The 13,980-nt window shown below is 38.6% G+C and overlaps 1 non-coding gene across 1 annotated transcript; it reads left to right on the forward strand.

Annotated features, from left to right (window-relative positions):
* Window positions 1-80: 80 nt before the first annotated feature.
* On the forward strand, window positions 81-184 carry LOC111827249. The gene has a single exon (XR_002830757.1). It is a non-coding gene; the product is annotated as a U6 spliceosomal RNA (small nuclear RNA).
* Window positions 185-13,980: the final 13,796 nt, after the last annotated feature.

Below are 13,980 nucleotides of genomic sequence, written 5' to 3' on the forward strand. Positions count from 1 at the left end.
TTAGGGAGAGGTTTTTTCTTGGCCCCCGGGGCAGGTATATAGGGAAAATTCGTCAACCTATACATAAAAAAAAAAAAAACATGCTTCCCCAGAACCTCCCCTAAAAATGGAACAATATAGAGAAGGTTACCCCGGGATCTGCGCAAAGGATAACATGCAAATTTGTGAAGCGTTCCATATTTAAAAAAAAAAAAGGGGCCAGGAACCATCACGACCTAAATGACCAGATGGATGACCGGTCACCAGGAAATGGCATGGACCACCTCTTAGTCCCTCTCCTGTGGCCCACAGGCTCCTCTCACTGCATCTCTGGTGGCCAGTGGGCGGGTGGGGCAGCAGGGTTTGGGCGGGGTGAGGCGGGCATGGCAAGGTCATTAGCCTCCAACCTGGGGCTGGGCTGGAGGCCTAACGTGGCAGTTGGAGATCAGGTGTGGAAAGAGGCCCAGAGAGAGGCCCAGAGATAGTCCTGGAGACGCTGACTGGCATAGAAACCGACCAATCAGAACCAAATCTGGGTGAACTGCCTGATCCACAGCTGCTGTGGTGGCTGTGGATCAGGCCCAGAGATAGTCCTGGAGACGCTGACTGGCATAGAAACCGACCAATCAGAACCAAATCTGGGTGAACTGTGAGTAGCCAATGGCTGCCTAGGAGGTGGAGCTTGTGACGCTGACTGGCATAGAAACTGACCTATTAGAACCTAATCTGGGTAAACTGTGAAGTTTAGAACCTAAGATGGGGGCTGAGGAGGGGTTTTAAGGGCAACAGCTGTTTGGTGTAAGGTGTAAGAAAGCAGTTTCAATTTTTTAATGACTGGTTTGGCAGTATAGTGCATATGGCTGGCTATCAGACCAGATATAGGGATTATGTATTTTTGTCTGCCAAGAGCATCTCTTCCTGCTGAAAAAGCCCCCCCCCCATTTAAGCAATTCTATCCTATATAATCTATCTATACTAATAAAAGGGTAATATGCTAATTAGACTGGGTCAACTGGCCGTCTTCCGGACGTCCTACTTCCTTCTGGACAAAGCCATGGTGGTGGTGGCTGAAGCAGAGGCAGTTAGAGGTAATCAGGCCAGCAAGGGAGGGCAGTTGGGGTGAGATCAGGCCAGCAGGGGGTTAGGGGCTATCAGGCTGGAAGGGAAAGGCATTTGGGGTAACCAGGAAGGCAGGGGAGGGCAATTGGGAACAAAATCAGGCCTGTAGGGGAGGGCAGTTGGGGGTGTCCAGGCCAGCAGGGGAAAGCCATTGGGGGTGACCAGGCTGGCAAGGGGAGGGCTGTTTAGGGTGACCAGACCGGCAAGGGAGAGCAGTTTGGGTGATGAGGCCAGCAGGGGAGGGAAGTTGGAGGTGACCAGGAGGAAAGGGGAGGGCAGTTGGGGGTGAGATCAGGCCGGCAGGGGAGGGAAGTTGGGGGTGACCAGGCCGGAAGGGGAGGGCCATTGGGGATGAACTGGCCTGCAGGGGGAGGCAGTTGGGGGCGATATCAGGCCTGCAGTGGAGGGCAGTTGGGGGCGAGATCAGGCCTGCAGAGGAGGGCCATTGGGGGTCACCAGGCTGGCAGGGGGAGACCATTGGGGGTGACCAGGCAGGCAGGGGGAATCAGTTAGGGGCGATCAGGCTGGCAGGGGAGGTGGTTAGGGGCAATCAGGCTGGCAGGCAGAGGCAGTTAGGGGTGATCAGGTAAGTAGGCAGGTGAGCAGTTAGGAGCCAGCCATCCCCGATTGGAGAGGGTGCAGGCTGGGCTGAGGGAACCCCTCCATACACAAATTTCATGCACCGGGCCTCTAGTATTTAAATAATAGAAAGTAGAACTACATATTAATTTATTTTGAAATAGCCTCCCAGCTTACCACATTCAAGAATCTCTCCTAAATTATTGTTGCTAACCCTAGTATCAGCTAGCATAATTTTAATATAACTCCATATTGTCCAAATTCACTGAATACTCTCCTTTCCAGTCTCATAGTCTTCTAAATTTTGTTATGAGATGAACTCATTTAACTCCCCACTGTGCACAAGCAGCACTGTGTGTAAAGTGTTTCATGTCCTGAATAACAGAGTTTTAATATGATAAATGAGTTCCTGTGAGGGAAAAAAAATTCTATGTAATGAAGGAAAATTTTAATTTAGAGGGAATATACCTTGAAATTAGTTAAATAAAAATAGTGTTAATTGAGATAAATAATTTGATATTGGTTCATACAACTGTCAGTAGTCTATTGCAATATTCTGAATGAATAACTTAATAGAAAGTATACCTAAACTGAAAAAGTCATGCCTAATAGAACAAATTTTACAAAATTGTAACAAAATAACATCTATTTACTTCTGAGATACTCTCTCCTTAGAAATTGGTATCATCAATCTCTGACACCAACCCCAGCTGTCACTATACTATCAGAATATGGAGTAGCTTAAGTGTTTGTTGTGCACTAAAACACCATAGTGGTTCTCTCAGTAAATTCCCATTTTGATTGATTTTAAAGTGTATTCTCTCTAAATTAAGGTTGGCCTATTTTATCTAGGAATATTATATTCTTCACAGAAACTGTCATTTCTCTCATAAAGCCACTGTCAATCTTCTAATTCTTCCACAGCCTCCCTCAGACTGCCGCCTGCAGCTAAAAAAGTCAATGAGCATTTTTAAGTGGTAAGACTGTCCAGTGATTTTACTTATAGCACAAAACAATGTATTCAAAAAGACATATTAAAATTTTACAAGATAGTAAACAAATGTGGGTTCTGAAAACAGTCCTTTATTACCAAGACACTTACAAAATACAAATCCCAAGATCCCCAGGAGCCTTCTTTAAAACTAGGCCTACATTCTGAGGTAACCATGCTTCTATTGGAGCTTGTTCCCTGAGAGAACTCATATGGCATGTGATCTATCAATAGTCAATACAGTAAAAAGCACCTGGTAATCATCCTACTCCAGGATAAGGTGCAGAAAATGTACGTGAAAATCTCCTTATGAATTTATATTGCACTTCTAAGAGGCTTTTCCTTTTGTGCTTCCACATTTTCCTAATTATTTTAATTGCCTGAGCAATTATCATTTGTCAGTTCAGAAATTAAAGGGAAACAATGATAAATACTAGACTTTGAGTATTTATTCTTGTCACTAATAACTTTTTGCTTATTACCTCAATTTGAATGGCAATATTTTACTTTGGGTGAGAGTTATTTTTATTTCAACAAATAGCTAAAAGTCTTTGTGCTTTCCCTAAAATGATGCCTCTAAAGTGAGGCGAATTACATGTAGAAAAATCACATCAAAAATTTTCTTTTCATATAAAAGCATAAAGTCATAAGTGCACATTTCTTTTTAGAATTTTCATGTGAAGTAGATGCAGTAGAGGAAAAATATGTAAACTAAAAAACAAAATATAGTACTATATGGGAGGCTTACTCTTTTGGTTATGCTTTAGGAAGTCACAAGAGTATATATTTCTCACTGTAAATATGAACTGATATTAAGTAGATCAGCAACAAATTCCAGAGCCACAAAATCTTCCCTGATATGAGGAAAATTAGATAAGAATTCAGGAAGACTGGGACATCAAAAGTTTGGGGAGGGGGATACCAAATAAAATTAAAAGCCAGGAAAAAAAATCTAGAAATCTGCATAGCAGTTCACTTGCATCTTTACAGAATACTAAGCTGAATGACCATTGGATGAAACTTCATAAGGTCAGGCAAAGAGCAAATATCAGGTCAAGAATAACTACTAGAGGGGGGAAAGTAAAAAAAACAAAACAAAACAAAACAAACAAACAAACAAAAAACCAACTACCATTATTCATACAAAACTAAGAGATGTTTGATTTCTCAGCAATTAGAGGAGAGAGACCTCATTGAACACCCAAGGTATTCAGTATGAACACAAGGAAGTTCACAAAACAGGCATAGAACTAAATTGGTACTGGTAAATACATTTCTAGAAGTACACTAAGAAACCTTTTAAAAAGATGTAAAAGGATTTAACAAACATACAATTATCTTCACTGCTTGGCAGAACAAAATTCATTACTGTTTATAGAAAAATATGTATAAATAGACACACAGAAATAATATTCACAATATGCAAAATACAGTAACATTCAATAGAAATTGAATTGTGAAAAAGCAGAAAATTGGTTGCCAGGGATCTAGAGGGAGAAGGAAATGAGGAATTCTTGCTCGACAGATACAAAGTTTCAGTTAATGCAACACAAGTAATTTCCAGAGGTCTGCTGAACAACTTAGTAACTACAGTTGATAATATAGTACTATGAACTTTAAAATATGTTAAGAGCATAGATATCATGTTAAGTGTTCTTACTACACACAACACACACACGGTAATTCAAGAAAATTTCTGGAGATGATGGATATGTTTAGTACCTTGATTGTGGTGATGGCATCACTGGTATATGCATATGTTCAAACTCATCAAGATGTATACATTGAGTGTATGCAATATTATGTATCATTTATATCTCAATAAAGCTTAATAAATAGTATGCTAAAGGTCCCAGCAATTCCACTTCTGGAGATATATCTAAACAAACCCAAAACACTAATTCAAAAGAATACATGCACCCTTATGTTCATTGCAGCATTACCTTCAATAGCCAAAATTTGGAAGCAGCCCAAGTGCCCATAAGTAGATGAGTTGATATAAAAACTATGGTACATTTACACAATTGAATACTACTAGTAATTGGTCGTAAAATAGAAGGAAATCTTGCCCTTTGCAATATCATGGATGGACCTGGAGAGTATTATGCTAAGTGAAATAAGCTATTCAGAGAAAAAGAAATAGCATATTATTTCACTTATATGTGGAATCTAATGAAAAAAATAAACTAACAAACACAACAGAGACTCATAGATAGAGAGAACAGACTGAAAGCTGTCAGAGGGGAGGGGAGTTGGGAGACTGGATGAAAAATGTGAAGGGATTAAGCAAAAAGAAAAGCAAAAACTCATACACAGACAACAGTATGGTGAATATCAGAGGAAAAGGCTGTTAGGGAAGGTAAAGGAGCATAAGGGGTTATGATTTCTGACAAAAAAGAGAGCTGACTTGGAGTGGTGATCACAACATACAATACAATATACAGATGATGTATTGTAGAATTACTAAAGGTCCAGTGCATGAAAATCGTGCACGGGTAGGGTCCCCAGGCCTGGCGATCAGGGCCAATCAGGTTCCAAGACTCCCACCTCCTCCTTCCCTCACTCCCTCAGTGCCCCGTCACCACCACTGGTTACCTGCCATGTTCTGTGCCACCCCCTGGTGGTCAGCACACGTCATAGCAAGTGATCAAACTCCTGATCTCATGGTCGAACTCCTGAGGGGACACTTTGCATATTAGCATTTTATATATATAGATACACCTGAAACTTATATAATTTCATTAACCAATGTCACCCCAATAAATTCAATAACAACTCAAAAAGACTAAAATGAAAATAAACTAAAGAATAGAAAAATATAGAAAAACATTTTAAGTTGATTATTTTAAAAAAATATATTTTTATTGATTTCAGAGAGGGAGGGAGAGGGAGAGAGAGATAGAAACATCAATGATGAGAGAGAATCATTAATTGGCTGCCTCCTGCACACCTCCTATTGGGGACTGAGCCCGTAACCCAAGCAAGTGCTCTGACCAGAATTGAACTCGGGATCTTCCAGTCTGCAGTCTAATGCTCTATCCACTGAGCCAAACCAGCTAGGGCTTAAGTTGATTCTTTAAAAAGGTCAACATTATCAACAAACTTTCAGCTAGAAGAACCCAGAAAAATTGAGCAGATTCAAATTACTAAAACCAGGAATGAAAGAGGGTATACTACTACTGATCTTACAGAAATTTAAAAAATATATCAGAAAGGATCTATGCACCCCTATGATCATAGCAGCACAATTTATAATAGCTAAGATTTGGAAACAACCTAAGTGCCCATCAGCAGATGAGGGATTAAAAAGTTGTGGTACATCTACACAATTGAATACTATGCTGCTATAAAAAAAGAAGGAACTTTTACCATTTGCAACAGCATGGATGGAACTGGAGAGCATTATGCTAAGCAAAATAAGCCAGTGGGAGAAGGATAAATATCACATGATCTCACTCATATGTGGAATATAATGATCAACATAATTTGATGAATAGAATAGACCCAGAGACAAATGGTAGGGGAGGGGGGAGGTTAGAGAGCAACCAAAGGACTAGTATGCATGCATATTAGCATAACCCATGGACACAGACACTGGGGCGGTGGGGGCTTGTCCAGGTGGAAATGACGGGGGGAGAGAGTCAATTGGGGAAAAAGGAGACATATGTAAAACTTTAGAAAATAAATAAAAATATATAGATACATAGATATTAAGAAATAATTGTATTTCAACAGATTAGATAACCTAGATGAAATAAATTTCTAGAAAAATAAAACCTATCAAACCTGACTGAAGAATAAATACAATAGAGAATCTCAGATGGCAGCAGAGTAGATAGAAGTTAAATTCACCTCCTCTTACTACCAAATTGGAATTATAACTAAAATATAGCAAAGTAAACCTGAATTACCAACTGAAAACTAGCTGAACAGAAGTCGTATAGCCAAGAATTTATAGAAGCCACATTGAGACTGTTACAAAGGGCAGAGACTCGAAAAGGGCTGGCCCTGTTCCCATGGAAAGCAGCTGAGATTCTGGAGGGATATCTCAGCTGCAAAGGTTCCTCCTGAGGAGCATGAAATCTCAACCCCAAGCCAGGTTCCACATTCCAGCAAACAAGAGCCAGGAAGAGGCACCAACATAACATCTGGCTGTGAAAGTTGGTAGGGATTCTGTCTGCCAGGAAGAGACAGAGTCTGCTAGAGACACAGGTGTCCTCTAAAAGAACCAATGTATAAAATCTAGTTTATAGCCACTCACTCTTGTGTGAGTCAAGACTGGGTTGTGGGGCTCCAGGGAGAGAGCTGAAGGGACAACTGTTAGGGTCCCTGTGCTGAGTCCCTCTCCCACACCACAAACACCATTTTTCTTGGGTGGAGCACTCCCATCTATATTGCATCAGCCTGGGAATTCTCACCCTACTGATTCCCTATGACCCCACCCTACAGAGATCATGCTCTATAGAGGAGTCATCTGGCTGGACAAGGGGTATAAAGGTCTGGAAAGACTCAGGGCATGTCAGAGATGGAGTTCTGTGATTTTGGGGTAGGTGCCATTTCCCAAGTTCCCATGAACCTGACTGGCACTGCACGCCCCCCAGGAGAGATCTATTAGCCCCACCCTCCTGATTCACAGCAGCCCCACTCTGCTGATCTTGGGCTCTCTGGGAGGTCCAGACAGAATCGGGGACCAACTGAGTTGCATGGCTCTAGGGCAGGGGCAATTTTTCCTTCACCTGCCTGACTTCACACAGCAAAATATTGGTCTGTTTGGGTCTGATAACTCTGGCCTCACTCTGATGACTCTCTGGGTCTCATCCCACCACAAAAGTCCATGAAGACCCCACAGGAGGTGGCTGGCCTTGGTGTATCCTACGACTTTTGCTGAGTAGCTCAGACCCAAGACTGACACCAAGTTTGAACCTGCATCAATCTGGGGAACACCATTCATCCCTACCTGGTGACTCACTGAGAACTTACTTCCCATAAACTCCCATACTACCAAAGGCTCTTTAAGTGACTGAGTCTAAAAGGCAGCTGGTAGGTGGAGGCGGATGGAGGAGGATCTCAGGGTGCCTTGGGCTTTTTGTTGATGTGCCTTGAACTTGGTACTGGGGATAGTGGTATTGGTGCACCCTTTTTGGCTCTTCCCATGCACACTCAGGCCCAGTAGATGCAGCCACAAACTGTGAATTACTTTTAAATACAAACGGGTAGCTTAAAACTGGTCAAAGGCAGCATCTGATATCTGTACTGAAGTCCCTGCCAAGAAGCCCATGAACCAACACATCCCAGTGGTAGGCTTCAGACCACATCAGACTAGGACCAAATTAGTTCCAAAAGCAGGATATCCAATGTGAGATACTGGCAGGCACCAACCCCTACTTAAGTGAATTCTTTTCCTGTTGTAAGCACTTTCACAGCAACTTCTACACTGTGTTTGCTGTTGATCTTCACAATCAGTAAGCCTAAGGGTCAACCCCAAGCATGCAGGGGCCAACAGCAATCAGGACTCAACTACAATAGGAGGGCTCATATAAACCACACAACGGACATTCTTGGAGCACCTTGATTGGGTGGTCAGGGAGACTGTGCTACTTAACCCCACAGGACACCTACTACATAAGGCCACCTTACCAAGACTGGGAGACATAACAGATCTACCTAATACATAGAGGAAAATACAGAGAAGCAGAAAAATAAGAAACAAAGAAACATGTTCCAAATAAAAGAACAGGAGAAATCACCACAAAAAGAACTTAGTGATGGGCATTTAGGCTGTATGCCCATCAGTAGATGAATGGATTAGAAAACTGTGGTACATCTACACGATGGAATACTATGCTGCTGTAAAAAAGAAGGAACTCTTACAATTTGCAACGGCATGGATGGAGCTGGAGAGCATTATGCTAAGTGAAATAAGCCAGTCAATGAAGGAAAAATACCACATGATCTCACTCATTTCATGGATAATAGAGACCATTATAAACTTTTGAACAATAATAGATACAGAGGCAGAGCTGCCTCACACAGATTGTCAAACTGCAGTGGGAAGGCCGGGGAGGGTTGGGGGGCAGGAGGGAGGGGGGTAAGAGATCAACTGAAGGACTTGTATGCATGCATATGAGCATAACTAATGGACATAAGACACTGGGGGGTAGGGGAAGCTGGGGTATTGTCAAGGGCGGGGGAAAAAAGGGACACATATGTAATACCCTTTGTAATGCTTTAAGCAATAAAAAATAAAAATAAATAAATAAAATAAAATAGAACTTAGTGAAATAGAGGCAAACAGTCTACCAAATTCAAAGTTCAAAACAATGGTTAGAAGGATGCTCAAGAATCTTAGTGGAAGAATTAACTCAGTGAGATCTTATACAAAGAGATAGCAATAATAAAATAGGACATGTAAACCATAAAAAATTAGTCAGAAATAAATAATACAATAACTAAAATGAAGAATATATTAGAAGGTATCAATAGTAGGTTATTTGAAGCAGAGGATAAAATCAGTGATTTGGATGACAAGGTAGCAGAAAACATACAATCAGCACAGCAAAAAGAAAAAAAGAATTAAAAAAAGAGGAGGATAGTTTAAGGGACCACAGGGACAATAGGTGGCATAAAAAAAGCCATATCATAGGGGTACCAGAAGGAGAACAGAGAGAACAAGGGATTGAGAACCTAAGAAATAATGACTGAATTTTCCCAATGTGGTGAAGGGAAAGTACACACAAGTCCAAGAAGCCCAGAGAGTCCCAAACTAGATGGACCAAAAGAGGCCACACACATCATAATTAAAATGGCAAAGATTAAGGACAAAGAGAGAATCTTAAAAGCAGCAGGAGAAAAACTGTTACCTACAAGAAAACTCACATAAGACTTGTCAGCTCTTTTCTCGACAGAAACTTTTCAGGCCAGAAGGGATTGATGCAAAATATTTAAAATTATGAAAAGCAAGGACCTATAACCAACAATACTCTACACAGCTAGGCTATTATTTAAAATTAAAGGACAAATAAGAGTTTTTCCATAGAGAAAAAGCATTATGAGAAGTGTTAAAGGGAACTTTTTGAAGAAGAAGATAGAAAAAAAGAGGAACATAATTATAAAGAATAAAATGGCAATAAATATTTACCTATCAATAATCACTTTAAATGTAAATGGCTTAAATGCTCCAATTAAATTACAGGATAGCTGAATGGATAATAAAATAAGACCCATGTAGATGTTGTCTAGAGGAGCCCACCTCAGGATGAAAGACACACACAGACTGAAAGTAAAGGTATAGAAAAAGATATTTCATGCAAATGAATAAAAAGAGGGGAAGCAATACTTATATCAAACAAAACACACTTTAAACAAAGGCTATAGTCCTGGCCTGTTTTGCTCAGTGGTTAAGTGTCAGCATTGGGACTGAAGGGTCAAAAATTCAATCCCCAGTTAAGAGTATGTACCTGAGTTGCAGGTTCAATCCCTGGCATTGTTCAGGGTGAGGGAGGCAACCAATTGATGTGTCTATCTCACATTGGTGTTTATCTCTCTATCTCTATCTCTGTCTCTATCTCTATCTCTATCTCTATCTCTATCTCTATCTCTATCTCTATCTCTATCTATCTTTATCATCTCTATCTCTATCTGTATCTCTTTCTCTTTCACTATCTCTATCTCTCTTTCTCCCCCTTCTCCCTCCCTTTCAGAGTCTCCAAAAATCAATGGAAAAAATAACTTCAGGTGAGGATTAATTAAAAAAGGCTAGAAATAGGAAACAAAGAAGGACATTATGTAATGATAAAGAGATGAATACAACAGGAGATTTAACTTTGTAAACATTTGTACACCCAACATAGGAGCACCTAAATATATAAATGAAGTATTTATGGACAAGGGAGAGATTTACAGTAATACAGTCATAGTAAGGGATTTTAACACCCTTTGGCATCAATGTCTTGATCTTCCAGACTGAAAATCAACAGAAAAAAAAGCCATAATGACACAATAGATCAGAAAGGTTTAATTTATATTTTCAGAGTATTTCATCCCAAAGCAGCAGAATATACATTCTTTTTGAGTGCACATGGAACATTTTCTAGGATAGACCATATGTTAAATCAGAAAACAAGTCTCAATAAATTTAAGACAATTAAAATCATATCAAGCATCTTCTCTGACCACAATGGTAATGAACTAGAAGTTAATTATAAGAAAAAAAAACTGAAAAGCACAAAAACACATGGAAGCTAAATAGCATGTTACTAAACAATTAATGGGTTGACAATGGAATAAAGGAAGAAATAAAAAAATACCTTGAAAAATAAAAATGGAAACAAAACAACCCCAAATTTATGCAACATAGCAGAAGCAGTCCTAGCATTATAGGCCTAACTCAAGAATTAAATAAACAATCTAATGTTACACCAAAAGGAACTAGAAAAAGAACAACAAAGTCCAAAATGAGTAGGATGAAGGCAATTATAAAGATCAGATCATACATAAATGAAATAATCTAAAAATAAAAATACAAAAGATCAGTGAAACCATGAGCTGTTTTTTGAAACAATAAACAAGATTGATAAATCTTTAACCAGATCTATCAAGAAAAAAAGGGAGAGAAACCAATCAATAAAATCAGAAATGAAAGAGGAGACATAACAACTGACACCATAGAAACACAAAGAATTATAAGAAAATATTATGAACAACTAAATGTCAATTAATTAAGCCATCTGGAAGAAATGGCTAAATTTCTAAAAACATACTACCTTCCAAAACTGAATAAAATAGAAACAGAAAATCTGAACAGGCTGATTACAACTAATGAAACTGAAGCACGTGCATAAAAAAAATCCCAACAAACAAAATTTCTGGAGCATATTGATTCATAAGTGAATTTTAGCAAATATTCAAAGAAGAATTAATACCTATCCTTCCCAAACTATTCCAGAAATTTTAGGAGGAGGAAAGACTCCCAAGCTCATTTTATGAGGCCAGCGTTATTCTAATTCTAACACCAGATAAAGTCATAACAAAGAAAGAAAATTATAAGCCAATATCCCTGATGCACATAGATACTAAAATCCTCAATAAAATGTTAACAAACTGGATCCAGCAATGCATTTAAAAGATCATACAGCATGACCAAATGTGATTTATTCCAGGGATGCAAGGTTGGTATAATATCCCCAAATCAAACTACATAATCAACACATAAACAAAATGAAGGATAAATCATATGATTATATCAATAGATGCAGAACATTCATTAAAAAAACAGCACCTATTTATTATAAAATTCTCAGCAAAGTAGAAATAGAAGGAACATCCCTCAACATAATAAAAACCATATATGGCAAACCCACAGCTAAAGCTAACATCATAACCAATGAAGAAACCTAAAAGTATTTTTCTTAAGATCAGGAACAAGACAGGGTTGTACACTTTCACCATTCTTATTCAACATAGTACTGGAAGTCCTAGCCATAGCAATCAGACAAGAAGAAGAAATCAAAGGCATCCAAATTGAAAAGGGAGAAACAAAACTGTCATTATTTGCAGATGGCATGATATTATATATGGAGAACTCTAAAGATTCCACCAAAAACTACTAAAACTGATAAATAAATTCAGTAATGTTGCATGATACAAAATTAATAATCAGAAATTTGTTGCATTTTATACAGCAATAATGAATGATCAGAAACAAAAAAAAAATAGGAAAAGAATCCCATTTACAATTGCATAAAAAATACCTAGGAATTGCCCTGACTGGTTTGGCTTGGTGGATAGAGCGTTGGCCTGTGGACTGCAAGGTCCCAGGTTTGATTCCTGTCAAGGGCATGTACCTTGGTTGTGGGCACATCCCCAGTAGGGAGTGTGCAGGAGGCAGCTGATCGATGTTTCTCTCTCATCGATGTTTCTAACTCTCTATCCCTCTCCCTTCCTCTCTTTAAGATATCAATAAAATATATTTAAAAAAATACCTAGGAATAAATGTATCCAAGGAGGCAAAATACATGTAGTCAAAAAATTAGAACACACTGAAGAAGACAGAAATAAATGGAAGCATATGCTGTGCTCATAGATAGAATCAATATCATAAAACTTTCAATATAATCCAAAGCAATCTATAGATTCAATGAAATTCCTATCAAAATATCAATGATATAGTTCACAAAAGGAGAACTAGTATTCCAAAAATTTATATGGGTCCATAAAAGACCCCCAAAAGCCACAGCAATCTTGAGCAACAGAAACAAAGTTTTACATGGATTGACCTAGTGGGTATTATGCTAAGTGAAATAAGTCAGTCAGTGAAAGACAACTGCCAAATGATTTCATTTATCTTTGGAATCTAAAGGACCATATAAAGAAACAAATAAAACAGAAAGAGACTCATAGATACAGAGAAAAGACTGAGGGTTGCTCAGGGGCGGGCCATTGGCAAACTAAGTGGAAAAGGTGAAGGAAGAGATTCAGAAGTACAGATTAATACTTACAAAATAGTAATGGGAATTTATAGTGCAGCATAGGGAATACAGTCAATAACAAAAAAATAAATAGAAGACCTGAATAGACCTTTAAAAAATAAAATTATTAATTTAAAAACTTTCTACAAAAAAGCCTAGGACTAGATGGCTTTAATGATGAATTCCATTGAATGTTTAATGAAGGATTAATAACATTATTAGCAAACTCTTTATAAAAACAGAAGAGGAGGAAACACTCGCTCACTCATTGAGGCCAGTAGTATGCTCATACTAAAATCAGACAAAGAAACCACCAGAAAAGAAAAATATAAACCATTATCTCTTGTAAATATAAATATAAAAGTTATCAATCAAAATACTAGAAAACCTGAATCAGAAGATATCATTAGGATTATACAACATAACAAAGTGGGATTAATCCCAGGATCGGTAGTTTATCATCTATCTATGTCAATGTAATACAGTAAATTAATAGAAAAAGTGACAGAAAATTGCATGTTTATCTCAATAGATGAAGAAAAAAATGTTTGACAAATCCAACTCCTCATGAAAAACAAACACTAAATAAAATAGGAATATACATAATTTATCTCCCGTACAAATCGTCTATAAAATAACACAGGTAACATCAGATTACATTGAGAAGCCTGTGTGCTTTCCTGCTAATTCAAGGAACAAGTCAAAGATGTTTATTTTTGCTGGTTATATTCAACACTAGGGATATATACAAAAATTTGTGCACTCGGGGTAGGGGGGGGGGGTCCTTCAGCCCACCTGCGCCCTCTCGCAGTCTGGGCCCTTGGGGGATGACCACCTGCTGGCTTA

This window comes from Myotis lucifugus, unplaced genomic scaffold (assembly GCF_000147115.1).
Source record: "Myotis lucifugus unplaced genomic scaffold, Myoluc2.0 scaffold_2, whole genome shotgun sequence".
NCBI lineage: Eukaryota > Metazoa > Chordata > Mammalia > Chiroptera > Vespertilionidae > Myotis > Myotis lucifugus.